This window comes from Solanum lycopersicum, chromosome 8 (assembly GCF_036512215.1).
Source record: "Solanum lycopersicum chromosome 8, SLM_r2.1".
In the NCBI taxonomy this organism is placed as follows: Eukaryota; Viridiplantae; Streptophyta; class Magnoliopsida; order Solanales; family Solanaceae; genus Solanum; species Solanum lycopersicum.
Window position 1 is genome coordinate 18,106,735 of NC_090807.1, and position 17,968 is coordinate 18,124,702.

Below are 17,968 nucleotides of genomic sequence, written 5' to 3' on the forward strand. Positions count from 1 at the left end.
CCTAAGTTGGTGATACTCCGATCTCAAGTCATTCTTAGAAAAGTAGCTTGCCCCTTGGAGTTGATCAAACAAATCATCAATCTGAGGGAGAGGAAACTTGTTCTCAATAGTGACTTTATTGAGTCTGAGGTAATCAATGCTTATCCTTCTTTTTCACAAACAAAACCAGAGCACCCCATGGAGTAATACTAGGTCTAATGAAGCCTTAGTCTAGTAGATCTTTGAGTTGATCCTTCAACTCTTTGAACTTGGCCGAAGCCATACGATAAGGAGGAATTGAAATGGGATTTGTATCCGGTAACAAGTTGATACCAAAATAAAATTGTCGTTCAGGAGGAATACTGAGAAGATCATTAGGAAAGACCTCTGAAATTCCCTCACTACGGGGACCTACTCAATGGGAGGAATTTCTGAGTCGACATCTTGGACTCTTAAAATATGGTATAAACACCCTTTAGATATCATTTTGCATGCTTTTAAATAAGAGATGATACAATCTCTAGGAATTGAATTTTCCCCGTCCTCTCTAAAATGGGCTCATTTTGAAAGTTAAACTTCAACACCCTAGTTCTACAATCAATAGAGGCAAAGCAAGCATTCAACCAATCCATACCAAATACAACATTTAAATCTAGCATATCAAGTTCTACTAGTTCAACATCAGAAACTCTATTGGGAAACATTATAGGAGAGTTTCTATACACCCTTTTTGCAAAAACCGACTCACCCACTGGAGTAGACACTATAGAAGGTTCATGCAAAATATCGAGCAAAATGTCAAACTTTTTAGCTACTAGAAGAGTAACAAATGATAAGGTTGCACCGGGATCAAGTAAGACATATATATCAATAGGGAAGACTTTCAACATATAGGTCACCACATCAAGAGAAGTATCTTTCTCACCTCTAGAGCGGAGAGAATATAAGTGGTTCTTCTTTTGAGCCTCATTTGAACCACTTGCTTGAGCTTGACCATTATCCTTGTCCTGACCCCTCACATTAGGGAAATCCCTAACCTTGTGCCAACTTTTACCAAAACCAAAACATTTGTCCATCGCCTTAAGACAATCACCATAAGGCTTCTTGGTTGTCAAACTTGCATCCCTTACCTTAGACTTAGAGTTAGATACCCTATCATCCCTAGCCGTAGAGAACTTGAAAGAACTTGATTAGAGACCCGCTTCTCAAACCTAGGCTTGTCTTGTATCTACAACCTATTCTTTGAAGAACCACTATCAAAATATTTTGCCATTTTAGCATCTCTACTCTTCCTATAAGCTCTTGCCTCTTCTACATGTTTGTCATCAACCATGAGGTGAGAAATGTTCATGTTGTGATCTAGCATAGTCAAATGACACTTCTGTTGCAAACCATCCGACACGCGCATCACAAAATGGCTCATTTCATCTCTAGGATTGGAAACCAAAGAAGGAGAATATTTTGACAATTTAGTGAATATCAATGAGTATTCATGCACAATCATATCTCCTTGACGAAGATTGACGAAGTTCACCACTTTAGCTTACCTCTTCTCCCTAGGAAAGAACTGATCAAGAAAAGCCTTCTTGAACACCTCCCAAGTCACTGGTCCACCCTTTAATGACCTATCAACCCTCCATTTGACATTCCATGCTTGAGCCACATCTTTGAGTTGGCAAGTGTCTAACTCGGCCTTCTTGCTAGTAAAAAACCCAATACCGTAAAGGATCTTATAGATTTCATCAATGAACTCTTGGGAGTGTTCTTCAATATTGGTCCCTTAGAAAGTAGGAGGATTCATACTAGTGAAATCCCTTAGACGAGAGGCCATAGATAAACTTATTGGTGTGCTCGGGGTACAACTTCCTGATTCACTCGGGTCGTCATAACTTGGGCTTGAGTAGTGACAGATTGTGATTGGATAGTAATGGTTTTATCCATTTGGAGGAGAGCGACCCTTATGGTCTCATCCATCAAAGGAGGAGGCTTCAGTGGGTCTTGGTCATCATTCACATCTTTCTCAAGAGGAGGAACTTGATCACCACGGGGAGGAACTCCTGCATTGGCAATCTGTTCTTCAAGTTTTCGTGTCGCATTTCCACGAGTATTCATTTCCTATAATCACAATAAGAGGATTATATGAAAAAGCACACAATTTGTTTCCAAGAAAGTAAGAGTTTCCTAAGGATCTTATAGATTCCTATTCATAAGTGTGGAACGCTTCACAATTATGAAACAAACCTACATTGATTGGTTGAGAGACATCGACTCAATTATATTCAATGTCATGCTCTTATACCAAGTATGTCACATCCGGGTTTACCCCCTAGACGTATCCGGCGTCATCTTCCACTTTGAGGACTAAGACTAGCCTCTTAGCTTACATCGTTACATTCATAGATTACAAACGTGAAAAATTTGAAACTTTTCATTGCCTCTACTTAGAGGTTAACGTAGACATCTACATACATATAATATATATTTATTGAGTATACATAGAACCTTCGTATAGGAAGATTACTTAGTCTTCTACTTTTATTGCACATAGATATATAGAAGATAACATAGTCTGAAAATAGTTGTCTCATCTCATAACCATCTAACAAAAGTATGTCAAATTTGGACTGCCCATACATCAATACATAAGACCACATATAGGTCATACAAATGTCTACTACTCTATTGAAAGGAAAGAAACATATAAGTCTTACTACTAAAACATTTCCATAAGCTTGATAGTGCCATTGCCCTCAGAAAGTAAGGACCTACCCAACTTGGATTATAAAGAATTCCAAGTCTTCTTTAAAGTCATCTCCAAAATCCCTTCAACGACCAAAACCTTAAAATGTTGCGGGAAAGGAGAAATGGGGTTAGTACACCACTTGTACTATGTACGAGATCATATGCACACATACTTTGAACTCATGCTAAGAAAAAGGGACATTTCATAAATCATTCCTTTATGTACATTCAACAAGACCATACCAAATCACTTAGTCATATTCATTATAAGCATATTCAGACATAAGAACATCCTCCTAAGACTCGCCTCAAGACTAACTAGTCTAATATTTAGATAGAGTTGTCCCATACTCCTACCTAGACTAAGCTAGTCCTCTTAGGTTATCCTAGTTAGAGTTCATTCCTTTAGTTCATTTTACCTTTTGGGAACATATTGCGCTAACCAACATAGACCACATGAGATAATGTGCCAAGTTAGTACCAAAACATGAACATAGCAACTACGTGGATCCACTAGCTTGTATTCCTACGAGGGCAACATAATTCAAGAACTAGGAGATATAGTTGGGACCCTTTTTATTGTACAGGCACTGTAGTCTCCAATCTCAAGAGTACATAAGTGATCCTAAATGACTCATATTTATAAAAATAGACCTTAAAACAGTGTCTAGTCCTTGGGAAACTTATGTAAGGCTTTAGAACACGTCCTGGATTTTCAAAGTGTTACATTTAAATACCTAGATGAATTCATTATTCCAAATCAAAATCCAAATTCTCTATGAAATTATCTAGAACTCCATTTGAGCTAACAAGATAGAGCTTGGATTGAAGATTTCTTTGGTGATTCTTTGTCAATTCTTCATTAAATTCGTGGTCTAGCATCAATTAAGCTACGACATTTATCCTTGAATCTTTTTTCTTCAAGGAGCCAAACTTCTAAGTGTTTTCTAAAGTCTTTCAAAGATGAAATTGTCCAATTTTGTAATCTAGCCATAGGTTCATGCATAATATTTTTTGAATCATTGTATATTGACGTAATTGATGTTAATTTGATGATTTTAACCTAAAAACTCTATGAACCCATGTAATTTATCTAACCCTAGAATTGACTACTTTATGGATGAACTTATTATGTCTTAATGCTATTGAATTTTTTGTAATTTGATTAGGGCTATTGAATTATCAATGAATCAAGCTAGAATTGTTAGTTGGCTGCCCTAATTTCATAAATTCATGTTGTATTATCCTTGAATCATTAAGTGTTGTGATTATTGGGTAGAATTGTAATCATGGCCATTGGTAAGAGCCTTGGTATATTGTGTTGGATGAATTGACTGTGAATTTAAATTGTGAGGTTGGATTAATGATATATTGACCTAACTTCCTATATATTGTGTAGTATAGTTATTTGATGGTAATGATGTTTGGTATGGTCCACTTATGGTGGAGGTGCTTATGGGTTATACTTGTGATGAATCAAGCCTTGTCTGCATTACTTTATGAATTGTGAAACAATATGGCCTCGTCAGCATTACTTTATGTATTATGGCTTTATCATTCTATAACATGATTATGCATATAGTATAAATGTATTGATGACTTATGTGTTTATCTGAGGTCTCATGAATTCTTCTATGATTCGAAAGCTAGAAAACTAGAAATCTTTTTAAAAAGTTGAAGTATGTCTGCAGTTGACTCAAGGACAAAACTACCTTTAGATTTCTTTTGTTCAAAGTATTTTAATATACTAGGTATTTTTGTATTCTTATTATATGGTTCGTTTCCCAAGTACTTTTGAGAATATGATTGGCATATGTTGAGAATTTGTGTTTTCCTATGATGTTAATATAAAAGATTTTTTAAAGATATTTCATGTGGAAATTTTTAATTCCGCACTACTTTAGATACATGTATGCCATGAATGATGTCATAGAACTTAAACAAGACCTCTGGGAGGTCAATTAAGCCATGTTGGACTCCGAGAGTGTCATATCTTTTAGGGTGTACTCTCGGGATATGAAAAGGCACTCAGTCTACCTCCGTTCCACATTATTGTATGGCACCGACTGAACTAAAAGACTTGAAGGAGCAGTTCCATGGTCTGTTGAGCAAGGCTTTCCTAAGACCGAATGTATCTCCTTGGGGTGCTGCAATGTAATTTGTGAAGAAGAAAGATTGATCGATGCATATGTGTATTGACTATCATAGTTGAATAAGGTAATCATCAAAAATAAATACCCGATACCTCGTATTGATGATTTATTTGTAAGATGCTTCAGTTTTCTACAAGATTGGCTTGAGATATGGCTATCATGAACTGAAGATTAGAGCGGATGATATCCCTATGATAACTTTTCAAACAGGTTATGGACACTACGAGTTTTTGTTGATGTCTTTTGGATTGACTAATGCCGCAATAACTTTTATGACTTGATGAATGAAGTGTTCAGACAGTACTTGAAGTCCTTTGTATTTTTTTCACAATCTACATATTGATGTAATATCGCATTAAGGAGGAACACAAACATTATTTGAGAAGGCAAACATCAAAGTGATTTTTAAAGTCTTTCAAAGATGAAATTGTCCAATTTTGTGATCAAGACATGGGTTCTTGCATAAAATATTTTGAATAATTGTATATTGATGGAATTGATGTAAATTTTATGATTTTAACCTAAAAATTCTATGACCCTATGTAGTTCATGTAACCCTAGAATTTGAGTAGTTTATGGGTGAATTGATTATGTCTTAAGACTATTGAATTATTGTGTAGTTTGATTAGGGCTATTAAATTATGAATGAATCGTGCTAGAATTTTTAGTTGGCTGCCCTAATTACAAAAATTCATCTTGCTAATCCTTGATTCATTATGTATTCTGATTATTGGGTTGAATTGATGATCATGGCCATTGGTAAGGGCCTTAGTATATTGTGTTAGATGAATTGGCATGAATTGAAGTTGTGAGGTATGATCAATGGTATGTTGACCTAACTTTCTCTATATTGTATAGTGTAGTTTTTAGATAGTAATGATATTTTGTATAGTACACTTGACAGGACTACATAACTGTCTTTAGATTTCTTTATTCAAATAATTGTAATAGACTATGTATTTCTATATTTGTATTGTATGGGTTGTGTCTCAAGTATTCTTGAGTCTAAGATTGACATATGTTGAGACTTAGTGTTTTACTATGACTTTAATATGAAAGATGTTTTTAAAATATTTCGTGTGAAAATGTTTAAATCCGCAATACTTTTCGTACATGTATGCAAGGAGTGATGTCATTGGGCTTTTACAAGACCACTAAGAGGTCAATTATGCCATGTCGCACACCGAGAGTGTCATATCTTCTAGGTGTACTCTAGGGATGTGACAAAGCACTCAATCTATTCCCTTTTCTCCTAATCGTATGACATAGGCTGAATTGAAAGAGTTTTTGCAGGGTTTGTTGAGCAAGGGTTTTATAAGTCCGAGTGTATCTCCTTAGGGTGCTCCGGTGTAATTTGTGAAGAAGATATATGGATCGACGCATATGTGAATTGACTATCACAGTTGAACAAGGTAACCATCAAAAATAAATAAACAATACCTCGTATTGATGATTTATTTGTAAGGTGCATCATTATCTTGAAGATTGACTTCAGATATGGATATTATCAACTGAAGATTAGGGCGGAAGATATATCTAAGATAACCTTTCAAACAGGTTATGGACACTAGAGTTTTGTGTGATGTCTTTTGAATTGACTAATAACATAAAAACTTCTATGGACTTGATAAATGGAGTGTTCAGACCGTACTTGAAGTTCTTTATTATTGTTTTCATAGACTATTTATTAAGGTAATATGCCATTAAGGAGTAACATGAATATCATTTGAGATGGAAAACTTCAAAGTGATTTCTACAGACTTTCAAAGATGAAATTGTCCAATTTTTAAATCGATCCATGGTTCTTGTATAAAATGTTTTGAATCATTGTATATTGGTGAAATTGAGGTTAATTCCATGCAATTCATGTAACTCTTGATTTGAGTACTTTATGGCTGAATTAATTATGTCTTAAGGCTATTGAATTATTGTGTAGTTTGATTAGGGCTATTCAATTTTGAATGAATCATGCTAGGATTGTTACATGGCTGCCCTAATTTCATAAATTCATGTTCTATTATATTTGATTCATTATGTATTGTGATTATTGTGTTGAATTGATGATCATGACCATTAGTAAGGGCCTTGGTAAATTGTGTTGGATACATTGTCTATGAATCTAAGTTGTGAGGTTGGATCAATGGTATGTTGACCTAACTTTATCCATAATAACAGTATAGTTCTTAGATACTAATGATGTTTTTTATGGTCCACTTAAGGTGGCAGTGCTTATGTGTTATACTTTTGATTAATGTGGCCTTATCGGCATTACTTTATGAGTTGTGAAACAATGTGGCCTAATCGGCATTACTTTATGTATAATGGATTTATCATGCTATACTTGATTTTGTGGATTGTATGAATGTCATGATGACTTATGTCTATTTATGTGAGGTCAAAGCATGAATTCATATAGGGTAGGAAAGCTTGGAAACTAGGATTCTTTCATGCAAGTTGAAGTATGTCCTCACTTGACTCGAGGACATAACTATCTTTAGATTTCTTTTATTCGAAGTATTGTAATAGACTATGTATTTCTATATTACTATTGTAAGGTCCGTGTTCCAAGTATTTTTGAGTCTAAATTGGCATATGTTGAGACTTAGTGTTTTCCTATGATTTTAATGCGAAAGATGTTTTAAAGATATTTCGTGTGAAAAGTTTTAATTTGGCATTACTTTTTATACATATATGCAATGAATGATGTCATAGGGCTTTTACAAGACATCAGAGAGTTCAAGTACGCTATGTCGCACTCCGAGTACCATATCTTCTCAGGATTTGACAAAGCACTCATTCTATCTCCATTTCTCCTTATCATATGGCACCGGCTGTATTGAAAGAGTTGAAGGAGCAGTTGTAGGGTTTGTTGAGAAAGAGATTTATAAGACAGAGTGTATCTCGTTAGGGTTCTCCAATGTAATTTGAAGAAGAAAGATGGATTAATGCGTATGTGTATTGACTATCGCAGTTTAACAAGGTAACCATTAAAAATAAATATACGATGCCTCATATTGATGATTTATTTGTAAGGTGCTTCAGTTTCTCCACAATTGACTTGAGATCTAGCTATCATCAACTGAAGGTTAGGGCAAAGGATATCCTTAAGATAACTTATAAAACAGGTTATGGACACTAGAGTTTTTTGGTGATGTCTTTTTGATTGACTAATGCCTCCAACAACCTTTATGGACTTGATGAGTGGGTCTTCAGACTGTACTTGATGTCCTTTGTTATTTTTTTCATAATCTATGTAGTGATGTAATATCGCATTAAGGAATAACACAAAGATCATTGTGATAAGGCAAACTTCAAAGTGATTTCTAAAGTCTTTCAAAGATGAAATTGTTCAATTTTGTAATCTAGCCATGGGTTCTTGCATAAAATTATCTGAATCATTGTATATTGATGGAATTGATGTTAATTTGATGATTTTGACCTAAAAAACTCTGTGAACCCATGTAATTCATGTAACCCTACATTTGTTTACTTTATGGGTGAATTGGTAATGTCTTAATGCTATTGAATTATTGTGTAGTTTGATTAGGGATATTAAATTATGAATGAATCATGCAAGAATTGTTAGTTGTCTGCCCTAATTTCTTAAATTCATGTTGTATTATCCTTGATTCATTTTGTATTGTGATTATTGGGTTAAATTGATGATCATGACCATTGATAAGGGCCTTGGTATATTGTGTTGGATGAATTTGCTATTAATTTAAGTTGTGAGGTTGCATCAATCGTATGTTGACCTAACTTTCTCTCTATTGTGTGGTATAGTTCTTAGATAGTGAAGATGTTTTGTATTATCCACTTATGTTGCGGTGCTTATTTGCTATACTTGTGACTAATGTGGACTTGTTGGCATTACTTTATGTAATATGGCTTTATCATGCTATAACTTGACTATGTGGAACGTATGAATGTCCTTATCACTTATATGTTTATATGAGGCTTTATCCTCGGAACTCATAATGAATCACCAATTGACTTAGGAAAGAACCAAGTCTTCTTCTTCATTGAAAGTGAATCTCCTCAATGGCCCAAACCTAAAATGTTTGGGAAAAAGGGAAGAAATATGGGTAAGTGCAAACCAGATGTACTAAGTATGGTTCCTACACATAAAAATCGTTAATGCATGAGAAAAGGCACAATTTAGTCAAAACAATGCACAATGATCAACAATTTCATATACACATACAAGGAATATCATAATCATATCAACATATAATTAACTCAGCAACACATCCCCAATGCCAAGAACAAAGCCCTATAACCCTAGTCAAAGCTAAGTATTATATTAAGCAACCCATTTCCTACTTACAAAATATTCTCATATATAACATGCTTCAAATACCAAGTCTATTCATAGTTTATCAAGATAATGATAATCAAAATAGAACCTTACTAGGACCATCCTATAGGATCCCACATGTGCAAGGTGTAAGAGAAGTCACATACCCTATATAATAACCTTTAAGACAACCTTAATAGGAGTTCTCACACATAACTTGTTCATACCTTTACTTTAGGTAAATAAGTACCATAACTGACATGAGACCCTGTGAGCTACATTGAATCTGGTATTCTACCACCACACCAAAAAGAGAGGGTTAACACTTGCCTAAGGTGAAACCATTCGTATATAGCTATTCTAGGTTGATCCACTAACCTAGAGAACTATGTGGGAACATAGTAAAGTGAAAGGAGATTGTTTCTATAAGCCTTAAATAACTATGCGTTAAGGTTTCCATCTAATAAGACAACACATATATTGGGAATCCACACTACTAGTTGTGAAGAAACCCTTGTGGGAGGCCGGACTTTCTAACGTGACAACTCCATCTTATTTACATGCCCTTTCGGTGCTAAGCAATTCTTCCCTTTACTAATCATCATATAACATCATACAAGTTCACATTAATCTCTTTTATCCTTTAAGTAAACATCTTATCATAATATTTAATAGGTGATCACAAGTGAGAACTATCCTTTCTTTTTACACACAACATTATAATTTATGAGAAACTACATTCAATCTTATAATGGTCACATTATTACATAATTTCATACTTCATAGAAATTTCATTGATTTAGGGTTAGGGATAAGGTATCCTTGTCACCAATATCACAACAACACAATTAGTAATAACATCCTTACCACATTACATAAGTATATTTGAATTTGCATAATTGAGATCAAAGAAGAATCAAGATCATACCTATTTCCCTTCATTGGACTTTCAATACACAAGAACTCAGAGTCAACATATGATATAGGGAAATTCATGTAGTATTAACATAACTAAAATCAAAATAAAAAAAGGACATATTCATCACCCTTAACAATTTACCTTAATCAATCAAAGAAATTAGGGATTTGGGGAAAGACATGGGTCAAGGGAAAACTCATAGGAATTTATCAATTAACAATTAATATATACTTTAAAACATTAATTCATCATAATTCATTACAATTAACTCATAATTTCATTTTACAAGGAAGACCCATGTGAGGAGAAAACCCCTTGTTGTGGGTTATCTAGAAATCATCTTTTGAAGGACCTTTTGGGGAAAGGAATCCCAAGAGTGAAATAAACCATACCTTATAGATAAGAATGCCACGAAATTGGGTTGAAAAAATTGAAGGCTTGATCTTATTGTTTGAGATCTATCGGTCCTTTAATGGAGTTTTGGAGGAAGAGAGAATTTGGGAGAGAGAGATTTTTGAGTTCAACTTGTGGGACTTGGTTTGAGTTATATAATTCACCTAAAATAGACCCTAATACATTATACAGTAACCCATTAAATTATCCTAAAGATCCTCACTTAAATGGGTTTATTTGTGAAGTAAAAAAAACACCAAAATAAGACTTTTACGATATGTGGGAAGTAGGTGCGCGTCGCGAGGTTAATTCCCCAATTTATTTTCGAATTTTGAGTGAGGCAATAGGGTCCTTGTTAGCCCTACGTCGCAAGGCCAAGACCAGATTCCTACATAATGGCTGCGTGACGCGAAGCAGACACCAGAATCTGCCTGCACGCAAGCTTCCTTGGCAGCTTGCTTGCTAACTTTTTGCCGTTTAGACTCTCTATACTAAAATCTACCTATCCAAAGTCTTCTTACAAGTCTAAAACTCAATTTGACCCTCCAAAACCTTCACCAAAACATAGGGACGTCACCTAGTTAAATTTTACTAATTTCCTGACATTAAGGCCTTTCTTTTATATTATTGGTCCAATACGTCCCAAACAAATTATTTATACTTATTTAGGTCTAAAACCATCATTACACAAAATATAGGACTCTAGTATAAGTCGTGGAAGTTTCAGGGTGTGTCAATCCCCCCCCCCCCCCCCCCGGGAACATTCTTCCCCGAATGACACTCTAAACCTTTTTATAGGAAGAAAAGACTCAAGACTAGCAGCCAACAAACCAACCGTACAATAGAATGAGTCACAACTAATAGGAGGTAAAATTAAATCCTTTTGACAGATAATATGACATGAAGAAGTAGGAGCTTACTGCATACATACTTATAACGAAAGCTCACCTTTTCATATCACATAAGGATGTACTAACTTCTCCATTTCAATATGAGCTCAATATGAACATTAAGAGTTGACATGTTGATTTATATCAAAACAATATCAATTATGGTCATTACAATCTTCCATGAACACTTATAACACACAACACACTCAAATGTAAGCCACACAATAAACATATTTTATAGAAAGACAAGAACTCTACTTACACATGAATTTCTACTATATTATGTGCATATTTAAAAAAAACATGATAAGTTCAACATTATTCATAATAGTCATATGAGGAATTACTAACCTAAATGTTGGCTACGAGTAAGGGGAGAACGATGATAATAGTGCGTCTTCATGTCGGCCTCGGCCTCATATGTTGCACCCTCAATAAGGTGGCTCCTCGAAGAAATTTTACGGAGGCAACCACCTTATTCCTCAATTTCTTAACTTGTTGGTCCAAGATCTCAAACGGTACCTTTTCATAAGACAAATCCTCTTTAACCCCTAAACCTTCTATAGGAAGAATGGAAGCCGAGTCCCCTTTAAACTTCTTGAGCATCGATAAATGGAATATTGGATGAATAACGTCTTCATCATTTGGAATCTCTTTAATGTTGCATGCATTTCCCCCAAAAAACTAATGATATAATTCGGAGTTGTGGCTAACCATGAAACCACCCTTTGAAGAGTCTTCTATTAGGACAACAAAATGAGCCAACCTATGAACCTCTTTTACTAGATCCTTCATATCACCAACCACATTCACACTACCCATGAACACTCTACTCAAAGCATCCACTACCACATTAGTTTTTCCGAGATGGTAAAGGACACTCATGTCATAGTCCTTTGAAAGCTAACCATCTTCTTTGACATAAGTTCAAGTCTTTTTGAGGAAACACATATTGTAATCTCTTGTAATCTGTGAATACAACAACATGTACCCCATAAAGATAATGTCCCCAAATATTCTATGCAAATACCACGGAAGCAAGCTCAAGGTTATGAGTTGGGTAATTCTTCTCATGCAGCTTGATTTGTCTAGAGGCATATGCTATGAATTCCCCTGTTGCATGGACACATATCCTAGACCCGCTCGGGAGGCATCACAATAAACTACAAACCCTTTGGAAACCTCGGGTATGGTCAATACTAGAGCGGAGGTGAGTCTATTTTTCAATAATTTGAAATTCTTTTCACATGATTCCGACCATTCAAATTTTGAATTATTTTAGGTTAAGGCCGTTAATAGAGATGCGATACACGAAAAAACATCAAGAAACCTTCTATAATATCTGGCCAATGCTAGAAATCTTCGGATGTCGGTAGGATTCAATGGTCTAGGCCAACTCTTTAACACTTCCTTCTTCCTTCGATAAACCTCTACCCCTTCACTAGAGAAAAATGTGACCAAGAAAGGCAACCGATCTCAATCAAAACTTACACTTGTTAATCTTAGCAAAAAGTTGAATGTCCTTGAGAAATTGCAAAACTATCTCAAGTGTCCCATAAGATCATTTTCAGTCCGAGAGTATATCAAAATGTCATCAATAAATACAATCACAAATAAGTAAAGATACTTTCTAAAACTCAATTCATAAGGTCCATGAATGCTGCCTGGGAATTTGTTAGACCAAATGACATCAATAGGAATTCAAAGGGACCATATATTGTTCGGAATGCCATTTTCGAAATATCAACGTCCCTCACTCTAATTTGATGATAACCCGACCTCAAGTCAATCTATGAAAAATAGCTTGCTCCTTAGAGTTGATAAAAAAAGTCATCATTCCTAGCGAACGGGTACTTATTCTTATAGTGACTTTTTTAATTGATGATAGTCGATACACATTCTCAACAACCCATACTTTATTTTTTAAAAAACACCGGAGCACCCCATAGAGTTATGCTTGGCTGAATAAAGCCCTTATCTAACAAATCTTTGAGTTGAGCCTTTAGCTCCATCAGCTCTGCCATGGCCATACGATAAGGAGGGATTGAAATAGGTTGTGTATCCGACAACAAGTTTATGACGAAATCAATCTTCTATTCAGGAGAAACTCCAGGAAGTTCATCGGGAAATACCTCCAAAACTTCCCTCACTATGAGTACCGACTCTATTGGGGGATCCTCGGATGCAAGATCCCTAACTCTTACTATGTGGTAGAGACAAACCTTTGCAATCAATTTGTATGCTTTTAGACATGAGATGGTCTTAACCCTAGGATCTGTGTTTCCTCCCTACCACTAAAAAATGGGCTCATTTGGGAATTGAAATTTCACTATCCTTGTCCTACAATCAATAGAGTCAAAGAAAGCATGTAACCAATCCATAACCAAAGTAACATCAAAATCTAGTAGATAAAGTTCTATCAATTCAACTAATGTAACTCTATTGGTCAAGGAAATAGGACAACCTTTATAGACTCTATTAACCACTACGTAATAACCCACCAGGGTAGAAACCCAAAAAAAGGTTCATCTAATATGTCGGGTAGTATTTCAAATTTCATGGCTACAAATGGGGTCACAAATGACAATATAGCTCCCGGATCCAACAAAGCACATACATCAATGGAAAATATTTTTAATATACCGTGACCATGTCCGTTGCGCTCTCTTGATCACTTCACGATTGGAGAGTATAGAAGCGATTCTTCTTAGGAGCATTCGGTTTTGGGGCACTTTCATGACTTGAGCATTTTCCCCTCCTTGAGTCTAAGTCATAGGGAAATCTTTCTTCATTTTTTTGCCATATGCCTTTTACCATATTTAGAATAAAGAGGCCTATCAACATAAAAATGACCACCTTTTCCCTCTTGGGGCTCGGGAGTAGGCACCTTACTCTTATTGGCCCTTGGAGCACTAGAAGATCCTTGATTATAAAACCTTTTCTTGAACCTTGGTTTGTCTTGAACCTCCTACCTATTCTTAAATAATTCCCCTCTTCGGTCCTAAACTTATTCAACTCCCTACAAACTTGCTTAAGCTTTTACTCCTTAATTTGTTTGGCATGAACCATGAGAAAAGAGATGTCCATGCTAGGAATTAACATAGCCGACCAACACTCATTTACCACAAGATTGTATATCGCCATGATAATCTTGGCCCTCGAATCCGCAACCATAGTAGGAGCGTGCTTGTATAATTGAGTGAATTTTAAACTATCCTCCTTCACGCTCATAGTTCCTTGATGATGGTTGATGAATTCTTTTATTTTTCTCTTAGTTCCAAAGGAAAGAACCTATCAACAAAGTCATTTCGAAATATCCCCAAGTAATCAGAGCTTCTATAACCAGCCTCTCATTGTTCCATTGCTCATACCACACTTAATCCACATCTTTAAGTTGGAAGGAAGCGAGTTCCACTGTTTCTTGATAAGAAAAACCCATAGAATGGAGAACCTTGAACACTTCATCAATGATCCCTTCTGGATCCTCCTCCACCTTAAAACCATAGAAAGTAGGGGGATTCATCTTTGTGAAATCCCTAATCCTTGAGGCGGTGGTATTAGCATAGAAGTTTACTTGCACCCTTGTATCCCTAGAAACTTGGGTAGACAACACATGCATCAAACTATGAATGGCCGACCTTACCTCAACATTAGATATAGCCCCGTCTTCAACATTGTTCATGCTTGTATTCATTTCCTATAGGCACAAATAATGGATTAGAAGAAAGTACTAGATAGATTTAAAACTCTTAGACTCGACTAAGGAATAATAAGAGATTGAAAGTTCCTAAGAATCACATAGTCTCTCATTCATAAGTCTGGCGCACTTAACAATTATGAATAAGACCCTACATAGACGTAATTTAATAAGACATCAATCCTAATAATATTTAACCTAATACTCTGATATCAACTTTATTATGATCCAAAGTACCCCCTAGGCGTAACCGGCGTCGTCCTTCTCTACGAGGAATAATATAAGGCCTTAGCGTTCGTCATAGCACATCATCGGTTAGAAAATACGGAAAAATTAAAATATTTTGCTTAATCAAAAAGGAGGTTCATATAGACCCATACAGAGGAAGCATACATAGGCTTCTCGCATAAACAACATACAACATATAGGAATACTTTGTCTAATAATTTTTCTCAAACTATTATATTATAGGAATATTTCGTCTAATACTTTGTCTCACATTAAATCATCTATATAGTGAATCACAATAGTTTGAGCATAACCCTTAGTCTATTACAATATTCCATATAGGCTACAATGGAAGTATCAACATGAGAATGGAACAATTGTCTCAAACCATAGAAAAAACTAATAAGGCTTGATGAGTGGCTTTATCCTCGGAACTCGTGATGATTCACCAATTGACATAGGAAGTCCCATACCCTCCCTCACACTATGTAATAATCTTTAAGACAACCCTAATAGGAGTTGACATGCATAACTTGTTCATGCCTTTACTTAAGGGAAATGAGTACCATAACTGACATGAGACCATGTGAGCTATAAGGAATCCGGTGTTCGACCCCCACACCGAAAAGAGAGGGATAACACTTTCCTAAGGTGCAACCATTTGTACATAGCTATTCCAGGTGGATCGACTAAGCTAGAGTTATATGTGAGAACATAGTTAGGAGACAAGGAAATTATTTCTAGAAACCTTGACTAAGTAAGTGTGAATATTTTCATCTCGTGAGACAACACATATATTGGGAATCCACACTATTAGTTATGAAGAAACCCAAGTGGAAGGTCGGACTTACTAACATGAGACCTCCATCTCATTTACTTTCCCTTTCGGTGCTAAGAAGTTTTTCCCTTTAGTAATCATCATATAACATCATATAGGTTCACATTAGTCTCTTTTAGACTTTTAAGTAAACATCTTATTATAATAGCTCATAGGTGATCACAAGTGAGAACTGTCCTTTCACTTTAGGCACAACATTATAATTCATGAGAAACTACATTAAATTATATAATGGTCACATCATAACATAATTTAATACATTATAGCCAATTAGCTATAGCATCATTACCACATCACATAAGCTTATTTCACCTGAGATCAAAGGAGAATCAAGATCATACCTTATTGCATCGCGAGCTTAGTTACCCAATTTATTCTTGAATTTTAAGCTAAGGCATTAGGGTCTGTGTCAGCCCCGTGTCGTGACGCCAACACCTTGAAAGCTTGCTTTCTTAACTTCGGGTTCTCCCCATGGACTATTCCAGTGGTACTTGGGGTGTTTTTTCGGACGTTTTGACTCTATATACTACACTTTACCTATCCAATGTCTTTTTAGATGTTTTTTACTCCATTTGACCCTCTGAAACCTTCCCCAAACCTAGGGACGTCAACTAGCTAAATTTTCCTAGTTTTCAGACGTTAAGGTCTCTCTTTACTATTGTTGCTCCAATACTTTTCAAAGAAAGTATTTATACTTATTTAGGTCTAAAATAATCATTACTCAATATATAAATACAACGTGGAAATTTCCGGGTGTGTTAGGAGTAAACTAGCTACTCATTTGTAGTCTTTTGAATTCTTCAGCTAGTAGAGTGTGTGTTTGTGAATATCTATTGGGAAATGGTTCATTCTTGAGAGATGGAAGGAGGTGATATTAAGAAGGGTTTGCTTAAGCTTGATCGCAAACAAGGGCTAGAAGGAGTGGTTAGTTCATGTTCTATTGAATGAGAAAAGTTTCTCTTATATGAGTTCACCCTAAGTGGGGGATGCGGATGTGAGTAGTAAGGTGGTAGATATTCCTATCTTTTCCTTCTATTCATAATCAAGCTTGAAACCAAAGAGTTCCTAAGTAGCTTTGTTATAATGGAGTCTTGCATAAAGCGATGACTTGCATGTTCTCCATATGTCATGCATGTCTTATATGACATTATGTTATGCATGTTATGAAAGGTCATTATTGCATGAAAAAGGAATTTTGATCAAAATTGCATGCTTCTCAAGTTGTTTTGCCTCTTGATACGGTAAATGTGTATTTAACTTCATGAGATGGCTAGATGAACATGCTTGATAGCACTTTTGATATGAGGGTGCTTTGGCTCATTAATGAGGTGCTAAGTTTTCTTTAAATAAGAAAAGATGAGTCCCTTTAAGGATTTGTGATTTTTATGACTTGGAAGTGTTAATGTAGGCTCACTCTTGAGATTTGGTAGTATGTCTTTGAAATGGCATCAATGTGTGGCTATGAATTGTAACAACTTTCTAAATGATGCATGTTTAGAAAAGCTAGTGTCCTGCTAGAAACTGAAATTGTATGAAATAACTTCTTATTTTGTTGTGATGTGTGTGGCATGATCTGCCATTTTGACTTCATTAGGAAGAAAAAATGAGTATAATGTGGTTTATAGTAAAGAAATCCTCCTTAAAATGAATTGACCTTTATGTATTTCTTTTATATGAACTCTACGATGCCATGTGTGAATGTTGTGACTAGGAGAAGGTATTTCGTCATTGAGCAAAATTTAAGCATGATAATGTTGTTATATACGACCTTGATGGTATTATGTTTGAGGTATAGGATTGTAGTTAACCTACATGATTCTTGATTTTGTGCA